Here is a 12,618-nt window from a genome sequence, read left to right on the forward strand (position 1 = left end):
TTTCACTGGGTGCCCGAGGCTCTGCAGGGGCTGCACCTTTTAGCATGCCTCTGATGGGGTGTATAACCCCACACCAGGCCAGGAGGTGTTAGAGAGCAGTCCTGGGCTATGGTGATCCTGCCCCACCACACCTGCAGAACCTGATCAAGCTGAGGAGGAGGAGGAGTTTCAAAGGGGGCCTGTTGTGGGTTGTATGTACTCCCACACTAGCCCAGCAACCAAAGGGTTAATACGGGCACTGCCAGCTGCTGCTGATTGGCAGGCTAACAGCAGCTGGGAGGATAAAAGGGCTGGGAAGCAGACCTGTGGGGTGGCTAAAGAGGAGTGAGCAGGCAGGAGACAGGAATGCCAGTCAGCAGCCTGCTAGAGAGCTACCTGGGAACAACACCCCAGAAAGAGGTAAACAGGCCAACAGACTGAAGAGCCTACAGAGGCCTGAGGGAAGGTAGGAAGGAGCTCAGGGCACTGTCAGTATCAGTGTCAGCAAACTCTCTGACTCTCCTTGTCTAGTTTCAGGGCCCTGAGCTGGAACCATGGAGGGGCAGGCCTGGGTTCCCCTATCAACCCCCCCCCCCCCCGACAGAACAGAGAGGATGTCCAGATTACTAGATACCAGGAGTGGACTGAAGCCCCCCGAGCTGAATGAGCCAGAGTCACATCCTCCCCCTGTTTTGCTAGGGGAGGTACCTTTGTACTGACGCAGCACCTCACAGAACCAGACAGCTCGGAAGGGGAAGAGACAGCAGAGAACAAGAGACTTACCTGGGGAGATCCTGACTAAAGGTGCAGCAGGAGTCCAGGCTGCAGGAGAGATTCTGCTAGCAGCTGCTACCCCAGGCCTGAGAGGAGGGGTTAGCCTTTCCCTAAGACTACAGAACCCTTTGATCTAACTTCTAGAGGATTATGGGTGAGGCATTTGACCATAAACCCGGTAGAGAGGGCGGGCCTGGGCTCCCTTACTAACCACCCATTTCATGGAGGGGACATAGACCCCCCCCTTTTCCTCCATTGGAGAGGAGGAGGGAATAAAGACATTATAAACCCTGAGCCAGAGGTGTGCCACTCACAGGCAATGAAAGGTGAGTTGAAGACCCTTTCTTTTGTGGGGACGTTGGACTGTATACTTTTTGTTGGACTATGTTAATCCGAACTCAATTGGTGAACTGGCTGGAGGGCCAAGGCCTCAGATCCCCATCACTGAGCCTGGTTGATCCCATGCCTCCTATTATTCCCAGTTGAGCTACTACATGGGAGGCAGCCCCACAGGATCCTAGCTCTCCCCCACAAGACATGGGAGGAGCCAGACCCAGGAACAACCAACATGGTACAATACGTGTTCTGTTTGAAGGAAAACTTGGAGACTCTGGGGCGCGCGCGCTCTCTCTCTCGAGAGCTATTGAAATCTCAGTAGAACCAGGAATGGACCTAAAATAATGGGACCAGGATGTGAAAATTTAAGCCCAGTGGTAGGGTTTGTTGTTGGTGCCAACCTCAAAACTGTGCCAAGTGGCAAGGATCATTCAAGGTGTAAAAAGGGCAAGGGCAGTTGATTATTAAATCCACCCTCCAGGGAAGAGAAAAGAGAGAAAGGGTGTACCACATGAACCTACAGAAGGCTTGAAAGGACCAAGAAGGCCTCCTCATAATGCCTTTTTCACCAGAACCTGACTCGGCCCACAAGTGACCTTAATCCTTTATTCTGGCCCAAACAGAAACAGCAAATGCAATGGTTAATCGAAGACCCCCGCTTGGTGTTCTTAGCATTTCTAGAACAAATCCCACCCAGTCTACCATTAAGTGGACACCAACCCTGAGGAAAAGGTCACTGAAAATCTAGAACTTATTCGGCAGAAGTTGTGGGAAACTGTCCACCAGAAATTATTGGCCGTGTTGGACCTCAGGGTTGTTGGGGAATCCCCTAGTGCAGCCTTTCTCAAACTGGGGGTCCCAACTCAAGAGGGGGTTGCAAGGCTAGTGTAGGGGGTTGCAAGTAGGGTCACCATATGTCTGGGTTTTCCCAGACTTGACCTCTTTTTTGCTCCTCCAATCTCCCCCCGGGCAGATTTTGGAAATATGAAAAAATGTCTCTGATTTTTCCTTACCTTCAAAGCAGCAGGAGAGTGGTGGCCACTGGGCAGGCAGCCAGCTCGGACAGCAGTGTGACCCCCACCGCAGCCTAGAAGGAAGGGTGGCTATTGCCACACTTCTTTCTGCGCCACAGCTGGCGGTGACTCTGTCTTCCAAGCTGGGCGGCTGGAGAGTAGCAGCCTCTGGCCGGGCGCCCAGTTCAGATGACCGCGCCGCCAGCAGCAGCCCAGAAGAAAGGGTGGCACGGTATGGTATCGCCACCCTTCCCTCCGTGCCCCTGCTCGTGGGAGCTCTGCTTTCCAAGATGGGTAGCTGGGGAAGTGGTGGCCACTGACCGGGCACCCAGCTTGGAAGGCAGCGCTGCCTCCAGCAGCAGGGCAGAATGAAGGGAAGGGTGGCATGGTATGAAATTGCCACCCTTCATTTTGTGCCCCTGCTGGCGGTGCCAATGCTTTCCAAGTTGAGGAGCCAAAGAGTGGCAGCAGCCCTGCCTAGAGGCCCTGGCCAACTGCAGGTCCCCCTGGAAAAATGGGTGCCCCCGCACCCAGCTCCCCAGCAGGAGTGCCGGACGAGGGGGGGGAGGTGGGCAAGCCCTCATGCCCTGACCCCTTTTCCCCAGCAGGAGCACAGGGGGTGGGGGGAGGGCAAGAAGGACTGAAGGCGGGTGCCCCCACTTGCTCTGGCCCAGGGCCCCACAAACCCATAATCTGCCTCTGACTGATACGGATTGATCTGGATCATTTGGTAAACTGAGCACAAGCAACACACTTGCATTTTAACACAGCTAAATGTAAATGTGTATATATATTGGAACAAAGTATGTAGACCATGCTTACAGGATGGAGGACTTTCTCCCAGGAAGCAGTGACTCTGAAAAAGATTTGGGGGTCGTGGTAGATCATCAGCTGAACATGAGCTCCCAGTGTGATGCTGTAGCCAAAAAGAGCAAATGTGATCCTGGGATGCATAAATGGGAATTTTGAGAAGGAGCAGAGTAGAGTTTATTTTGCCTGTGTATTTGGCACTGGTTGCTGCTGGAATACTGTGTCCAGTTCTGGTGCTCACAATTCAAGAAGGATGTTGATAAATTGGAGAGGGTTCAGAGAAGAGCCCCGAGAATGATTAAAGAATTGGAAAACATGCCTTATAGTGATAGATTCAAAGAGCTCAAACTATTTAGCTTAACAAAGAGAAGGCTAAGGGGTGACTTGATTAAAGTCTGTAAGTATCTACATAGGGAACAAATATTTAATAATGGGCTCTTCAATCTAGCAGAGAAAGGCAGGACATGATCCAATGAGTGGAAGTTGAAGCTAGACAAATTCAGACAGGAAATAAGTTGTACATTTTTAATGGTGAGAGTAATTAAACATTGGAACAATTTACCAAGGATCATAGTGGATTCTATATCACTGACCATTTTTAAATCAGTGTGATACAACTGTGAAAAAGGCAAATGTGATCCTAGGATGTATCAGGTGAGGCATTTCCAGTAGAGAGAGAGAGCAGTATTAATGCCATTGTACCAGGCACTGGTAAAACCTCATCTGAAATACTGTGTACAGTTCTGCTCACCCATGTTTAAGAAGGATGAATTCAAATGGGAACAGATGCAAAGAAGAGCTACTAGGATGATCAGGGGAATGGAGAGCCCATCTTGAGATGAGACTGGAAGAGCTTGGCTTGTTCAGCCGCATAAAAAGAAGGCTGAAAAGGGATGTGATTAACTCTCTGATGTGTTTATAGAGAGTAAACACCAGAAAGGGTGAAAAGCTATTTAAGCTAAAGGACAACATTGGCATAAGAAGAAAAGGATATAAACTGGCCATGATCAAACTCTGTCTGAAAGCTAGAAAAACCCTCAGAGGGGTGAGGTTTCTGGAACAGCTTCCCAATAAGAGTTTGTGGGGACAAGCAATTTAGTTAGTTTGAAGAGAGCTGGACAAATGCATGAGTGTGATTGTCTGAAGGGACTGCTTGTGTTGGTAGCCGTGGGGTTCACTTCTGTATTATGTCTTACGTTCCTAAAAGATCATGCTTTAAGGCTTCATCCTGCCACCTGCAGAGGTCGGGAAGGGATTCCCTCCCCCATCCCCTGCCTACAGTGTATTCTGGTGGGGTTTTTTTATTTGTCTCCTTCCTCTGAAGCATCAGGGGTGGCCGCGGCAACAGATGGGCCTCTGGACAGGGCGGGACAGGGCTCTGAGGTGGCAACGAGCATTCTCTCTCCCAGGTGTTTGGCTGGCTGGTTCTTGCTCCCATGCTCAGAGCAGTATGTGGGGTTGGGACGGAATTTTCCCCCAGGTCAGATTGTTTGTGATTTTGGAGGGGGAAGGGGGTTCACCTTCCTATGCAGCATGTGGGTGTGGGTCACTTACCAGGATTATCTGGCTACATCTCACTTAAGGATCTCCCTGCCACTGTGGGGGTCTCAGGCACTGGTGCACCTCGGTCCCTCTATTCTCTCTCTGTGGTGCATAACAGTCTAGTCTCCGGTGGGCAGTAATTCTTTGGTCCAATTTTGGTTGTTGGGTTTAGTGTGCGGGTCTGGGTGGGGTTGGAGGCCTGTGACACATCGGAGGTCAGACTGAATGATCGAGTGGTTGCTTCTAGCCTTCAACTCTATGACTCTAAAAGCAATGCATTCATCACTACTCAAATTTTAACTTTTCGTTGCCAATGGGTAAATTACAAATTAGTTGCAGGGACAATAAAAAGGGCAACGTGGGGACACTCTTTCTGTTCTTTCTTTAACTGCAGTATTTAGTGTTTGTCTAGTGCTCATGTGCATTGAGCTGAGACCACCAAGTGCATTTTGCTCAAGCTGCGCTATGAACCAAATCTGAACCATCTTGTGCATTGGGCGTCTGGCGCATCTTGTGTAATGCTGATAAATAGCACAGAGCTCAAACTTTTGTTTAAACAAGGAAAGATTATGACTCTGTTTGCAAGGCATTTTTTAAAAGAAAGCAGATGGAGTAAAAAAGTACTTGTTTATAAACGCCTGTGAGTTGTACCACTGTTGGGCAATTCATTAGATTATCTGAATAGCAGGAATAATGATATCTACACAGCATAACTGTGTGAATTTAAAGAAATACCATGCTGCTGTCCATCTTCTAGCTACTGCTGCTGCACTGAGCCTGTTTCACTCAGGGCTGCCTATAACTTTCTGTACTGCCACAGCTACCTAGAGGAAAGTAGAATCATTAACTGACTCAAACAAAAACTTAATTGAATGACACTTAAGGGAACCGCAGCCAATGGGAGCCGCGGAACCGGCACTCAGGCAGAGGCAGTGCGTGGAGCCTCCCTGGCCACCCAAGTGCTTAGGGGCTGCAGGGACCTGGCAGCTTTTTCCAGGAGCCATGCAGAGCCAGAGCAGGTAGGGAGCCCGAGCGTGCCCCGTCCCTGCTCCTTCCCCTCCATCCCAGAGCCTCCTGCACGTCACTGAACAGCTGTTCCCCAGCGTCAGGGAGGTGCTGGGAGGGAGGGGGAGGAGTTGATCAGCAGGGCTCGCGGACTCCCTGGAGTAACCTCACGGACCCCTAGAGGTTCGCAGACCCCAGTTTGAGAAATGTTGCTCTAACGCAAAACCTTAACTGCAATTTCACACTCTCCTGTATCCAGAAATGGGCACATGTGAATGATACACAGCCCACACGTGTAATGTTATTCTACCTTAATAGCGAAGAGGTCACCTTCAAGATTTTATATTGTTTTTCCGCTGACCGTGCAAAAGAAACCACCATTGGCACATTTTAAAATGAAAAGCTGCATACGTCCTGAAAAGGGCCCTTGTCCACTGATTCCTCCAGCTTGACAACCATTTCTGGATCCTGGGTCCACTCCAAAGAAACCTGTAGGTCTAGGCAACATGTCTGCTATCTCCTGGTCTAGCTTCTCTTGTTAGCTCCTCCAGTTCACAGAAATAGTGTTGTCCTTTGCATATTCCTTGTCTCTCATTAATGCACCAAGGTGCCTTCAAGCTGCCAACAGGCACCTCAGACAAGTTGTAGGGGTGAGTCCCACAATTCAGTCTAGCTCTTTATAAAAGGAGTACATTGTCCACACTGAACTGGACTGATTTTTTTGGCTCCAGATCTTAATACAAAGGATCTTCAGTCCCTTAACTTCTTGCCATTCCTGATGATGTCCATTTTATCCAGCTATCCAGTATAAATGATCAAATGCAGCCTGGACTTCCTCTGCTGTCAAGCAAGATACCAGAGCCCACTCAGCAACCTGAAGTCAGCTGGTGTTCTACTTGTTGTATACTGACCTCTATCTGACATGTTCTGGTGATCACACTGAGAAGTAGAAGTTGTTTGCTTTGGAAATAGCTTGCAGCTGAGCGCCACACGTGTCCAGCATGATTTGTACAGGTAAATGGCTTCTGGCCAGCTTAACCCCTGTGCAGCAGAGTACAGGGAATAGAGCAAAAGGCTACCTAAGAAGTGACTGTTATACCATGGGAGGGTAGTGAGAGGGCTGCTTACACCATTTTTGATGGTTTTACCAGTGGTCTCTGTCCACACGGATGCTGCATAGGTGGAGACATGCACGGTAGAGAACCACACAGTGGTTAGTTTTTCTTGAAGCAAGTCTGCTTGAGGGCCCCAAGCCTAGTGAAGGTTGAGTTTTGGTGTCTCCTGTGACGGTGAGGGCATAAAGGCCTGTAAGGCCCAGATTCCACTTGAGGTCTTGTGGGATTTGGCACAGGATTTGAAGTCACAAGATATTGCAGGATTTGCTATGAAATTTGGAGCTATAATAGGAGCCCTCCGCTCTGGGCCACTTCCCGATTGCTGATTGCCAGCAGTCAACGAGGACCAAAGCACACAGAGCACATGGGTCATAGGCAACAGTTTGGCAGTGACCAAAACCTGCTTGATAATGCAAGGCATATGGCCTGCTGGCTGCAGGGCTAGGACCAAGACCCAGTGGGGCAGCAGGACTGGCTAACAGACCCATTGCAGCTGCTTAATGCAGGGGGCCATGTGTTGCCTATCCCAGACCAAGAGGTAACTAGAATGGTCAGGAAGGAGAAAGAAAAGAGCAAGAGGCCATGAAGGGAACTGTGTCCTAAATAGCCAGGGATAGGGCAACTCATGGAGATGATACAGTCCATTTCTGATTGTTTTTCAGGGCTCTGAGCCAATGGTCAAGAGCAACATGAGACACCCCGGTCCCTGCAGCAGGGTAAGTTCACAGTCAGGGACCACTGGGAAAGTAGGAGACAGGCCCTGGAGGTATGACCAGCTCAGTGGGTGTGTTTGGAGTTCAACACACTCCCCCTAGTGAGGCCGCATGGTCTCGGGCTCTCTGATGGGAGTGATGAGTGGGGCTCCGGGTGGCTTCAGGATCAGACCTATGGGGGAACACAGGGGGGGTCATGGAACACATCGTGTCTGCAGGAATAGGGTATGGGGGTCCCCAATGCACAGGGTCCCTGCAGCTGCTGGCCCTCCAACCACCAGTTGCTCAGCCAGTGGCCATTCAGATTTTGGTGTCACAGCTGCTGGCCTCACAGCCTCAGCTCCCATCCCCACTGCATAGCCTTTATTGCAGCAACCCAGCAGGTCTGCTATGTTGGTCTGAATGCGATCTTGTATGTAGCTGCTTCTGCTTGGTTGGGGGGCCCATCTTCCCCAGTTAACACATGGGAACCTATGACGGGTGGAGTATATGGACATATTTTACCTGCTGTTCAGGGAACTTATACTGGAAGAGGGGACTAAGGCTGAGAGGAGGAGAACAGATAGGACAAGGTGCCCCAAAGTAGAGAGGATTTGGGACAACTGGCTTTTGGCCTGCATCACCTACAGGAGGGTGATGGGACAGCTATACCCAACAACGTATGGGCCCATGCAGAAGTCTTTAGCTATTATAGGTAGGGTGTATAAAATGCCCACCTCATGTTTCTTGTATGATGAGCACTTTAGAATGAGGGCAGACCTGTCCCCCTGCCTGTGCTGGGACAAAATTGATCAAGAACTATGTCTGGAATGCATAGCTTGGAGTGGGAGGGGGGCCTTTAACAGGCTCTCATACTGTTAACAGCCATACGCTGGGGTGAGATTGTGAAAGGGGGGAGTAGGCTCAAGGCACCAATGCCTGACCAGCTGAGGCTTTTGTGCTGGGAATGCAATGAGACAGAGAAGTGTTTTCATGAATGCAGACATGGAGGCAGGCACGTGTCTTCAGTCTGACTGTGTTTTAAGCACACCTTCCTCAGGAGTCTTGGGCGACAGTCCAAGACTGGGAGGAATAGGGACAGGGCCAACATGGCTGAAAAAGGCAATGTCGCCAATTAACTTGGGTGGTTTAGCCGCCCTTTAAAGGAACTACCCTAAGAAGGAGGATCTCATATATTCATGGGAGGGTTTTGTTCAGAGTTTCAGGATCCAGTACAAAGTGGCGAGGCATGAAAGAGATGAAGGAAGACCTGGTGACTAGGCACCATTTTGTCATTCACTATGACAGGGTGGAGGGATGTTTACATGCTAGAGACTGACCTGCAAGTCCACTTGGACGTAGTGAGTGGGATAAGTTTTGATTTGTATTTCAGGAGTCATTGGTGTGCCCATGAGTGGCCTGGGAGAGGAAGGAGTCTGGAGTTTTGAAGGACATCATATTCCTGGAGTTCTTCCCCATTCTGGTGGTGGTCCCCATCTGGGCTGGGGAGTTCACATGACAAGAGCGTCAGGTTTTGGTGGGACAATCAAGTGACTCAACAGCCACTCGGTGAGGGTCCCCTGTTCCTGCACAGGGACCATTCCTTCCTAAACACTCCCACAAATTGGAATTCGGTTAGGAGAGGAATGTCATTCTTGGGTTTGCCACTTGTTCCATATACAGTCCGCAACAGGAGCTACCCATTTGGGCCTGGGTACATGAGAGATCCAGGCTATAGAACACTCACAATCCAGGGCCTATAAGTCACATGTGTGGCTGCCTGATGGAGGCCTTGTTAGTTGAAACACCAGACATCATTATTATCCACCTAGGGGAGAACAAGCTGGAACATGGTCCAGGCGCGAACTGATTTGGAAGGCTAAGCAGGATATTAGACTGTTGGTGGACATGTTTCCTGGTGTGGGGATAGTACGGTCAGAGATGCTGACCCACAGGATTTGGTGGCCGATTTGTTCCTGGATGATCTTTGTATTAAGTTGGCCAAACTCTTAGATAGCCTGTGTGGGGTGAAGGCAGCCAAGCGGATGCTAGCGCTTCCTTATGTCAGGTGCCCAGTGCAGGACTTGCTGATTTACAAATCAAAAAGGTAACATAGCGAGCATCCCAAGGGCATCCCCTTATGAGATGGGAGCATTGTGTCTAAACCCCTGGGGACAAATGAGAACCAGGAAGTGGGACGCTACCTGGGGCGGGAACCACTGCACCAATGTGCTTGATGGAGGAGCTGCTGTGGGGAACAATGTCTCCTCTCACCTCAACCCCCGAAAGGGGGAGGGATGCTAGAGGCTGAGTGGCAGCGTGTGATGATTGGCTCCCCCTAAAGTAAGAGCCACCAAGAATTGACAAAGGATCAATGGGGTGCAAGTGACTGCAGTGGGCTTTCCCCCAATGGGAACCTTGGATGTAATTTGAGCACACCAATAAATGATGGCTGTAAAGTCTATGAACTATTAGAACTCTTGTGTGTAGACATCAGTTGTATTACAGGTGTGCTAGGGGGAAAATGGCTTGCATGTCAAATTGAATTGCTACGTCAGCATAACCTCCTAATGTAAATGCAGCTTACAGCGACAGAACAGGGTTTTTCCCCCAGTGCCATAAGAACATCACCTCCCCAAGTATTCTTCCATTGACTTAGCTGCACCTAGTCTGTGAGCTAGATCAGAATAGCTTTGGTGCTCAGGGGTATGGATTTTTCCTACCCCTGAGTGCCGTAGTATTGTCGACCTAAATTTTAAGTGAAGTCCAGGCCTCTGTTTAGCTTGCACCATATCAGTTTAATTTACAGGTGCAAGATGAAACCATATAAACCAGCTGTAAACTGATGTAACCATCTGCACAGGGGGTTGTACTGATTCTGTTTTCAAATCGACTTAAACTGATGCAACTTCTGTGTGTCGCCAAGTCCTCTCTAAAGAGTTAAAGAACGATGTTCTGCCAAACTTGGTAACATTGGGTTACTCATTCTGCTCTATTTTATGCAAAAGCTTTCCAATGTGTGGAAATAGTAACCTATTAATTGCTGCCTGACATCCACTGAAATTACGCTAGCACTGATAGCTGCCAATGTATTTGATTGTTTTCCCTCTGCTGTAGAGTGTTTGAAAGCATAGTTATATTCTGGAAAGGGACTAGATCAAAATCGCTGTGGATGGGATCATGTTGTGGAGTGCAGCTGCTTCATGGCTTCACTCCTTCCATGGGTGGGGCTAAACTTGATGGAACACACCCAAACTTTCATAATGCTGCAAATGAGAGGCTTCCGGGGGTGTGGGTCCTCTGAAGAGGGAGGCATGCCACAGAATTAACTGTCCTCACCTTCCCACTTCCATGCCCCTCTGACCTGCTCTTTCAAGTTTAGCACCTCTCAACTGGCCAAAGCAAAAATAGGGGTGGTAATTTGGGACTCAATGGTGAATCCTGCTGTACTCCGCTGTACTCACATAACCAGCACCTGTGCAGGGGTGGAGGTGGGTGGGCAGGGAAGAATGGAGAGAGCAGCTGACAGGCTTCTACACCTTCTCCTATGCTGGGAGGTGAGGAGTGGGCAGGCAGGGGTCTGTATCCCCAACCTGCCAGCCAGCACATCCAAGCTAACAGAGGAAGAAGCAGGCATAATATTGTGGCTCTCAGAGCAATAAGAAACTAAAGCAAGTCCTATAAAGATAAGAAGGAAATGTAAGATAGATAAGCCTGTCACTAGCCCACTGAATTTTCTCTGTAAATAATGTAACTGGCATGCAATAGATGTATATCAAAAAGAGAAATGGGGCATTAACATTTTCAGTAATCTGCTCACTGTAAGATTCACATTCAGCCTTAACCTTAGTGAAAAAAATATATATCTGAATCAGATGCTGACAAAATGGTTTTAAATGAAACTGGTGCTCTCAGGTCTGCTGTGCTCACAGAACATGTCCTGCAGTTTTTAAAATCTTAAAGATGTAGTGGAAAGAGATCCCGCAGTCCTAGTGCACTGTAAATGCATTTCTTTGTCAGATATTCAAGCCTTGACTAGAATTAGTATGCTATAGATGTGGTGGTGCGTAGAGTAGTAAATTCTTTAGCCTCTCACATTGTGTTTCATCTGATGCATTTATAGGATTATTATAGCCTAATGCCTGATATGTCTGTTCTGTTGTCAAGTCCCTACTAACATTAGTTACTCCAGCTGCAAGAAAGAGTGCAACACTAACAAGGACAACTTAAACATTTCTTTATTTGGGTTTTCATGGGGCTTATTTACACTGCTCTGTCCTCTGCTTGTACCCTTCCACACCCACTCTGCGCTTCTTATTTATGTGCACCTAACTCCTACCATTAGGTATACATAAGAAGCTTTAATCTAGTCCACAGCATGGAAGCCATTAACTCACTTCCATTTGCCAGTTTTCCACCTTCTATACCTTCTGGCCTATATTCCTCCTATCCGTACAACCAGTGTGATTAGAAATATGTTGGATCTCTTCTGCTCTCTACCTTCTCCTTTTTTAAGAAGATTACCAAGAATGGGTAATTCTACAGGAAGCTGCAGGTCCTAAGAACCAGGATTCATTTGTTTTTAGATAGTAAGGAGTGGCTTTTAAAAAAGTAAATCTTTAAATGGTGTGCTTTGCCCTTGAAAGACACCAGTGTGTTTCAATGATGCCTTGGTAAAAGTGTTAGAATTATGCTAGGACCCATTAGTTCAAGAAGAACTCTCAGTATTTCTCAAAATGGCACTTCAGGTTAAATGCTAACAGGCTTCTTTAATTCCATCAGCTCCATTGCGATACCACACATGTGTTATATTGGGATCCATTATGACTCCACAAAACTCAGAACAATGGAAAAGAGATGGTTTCCCCACACCCCTATAAAAGAAACTAGGATTTTTAGGATGATAAAAAAAAGTCTCATTTTTGGAGTGAGGCCATTTACTCACACACAATGTGGTGCTCACACTTGCTACCCCAACATATTGTTGGTCTCTAGTTACTCCATGTGTGTCTGATAATATTACATAGTCACAGGTGCTCACAGTTGGGTTTTTTTTTCATTCTTCTAATTCATCTTTAGTTGTAGAGTTGTTCATTGTATCTGGGATAGAGGAAAATGGGATTGTCTCAACTTTTAGTATTTGAATTTATGAACATTATAATGCATCCCATGGCATAAAATGACTAAATTACTCCATGCTGCCGTACTCTGTGTATATGTATGTGCACACACTAAATCCTTTATTACTCATGAAACACGTATCAATATATATTAATAATTAGGCATCGATTTTTACTGAGGAGAACATAAAGATTTATGAAAGTAGGCAGTGTTATGTGGCAAAAATTGAGA

Source organism: Lepidochelys kempii, chromosome 3 (genome assembly GCF_965140285.1).
Source record: "Lepidochelys kempii isolate rLepKem1 chromosome 3, rLepKem1.hap1, whole genome shotgun sequence".
Lineage (NCBI taxonomy): Eukaryota > Metazoa > Chordata > Testudines > Cheloniidae > Lepidochelys > Lepidochelys kempii.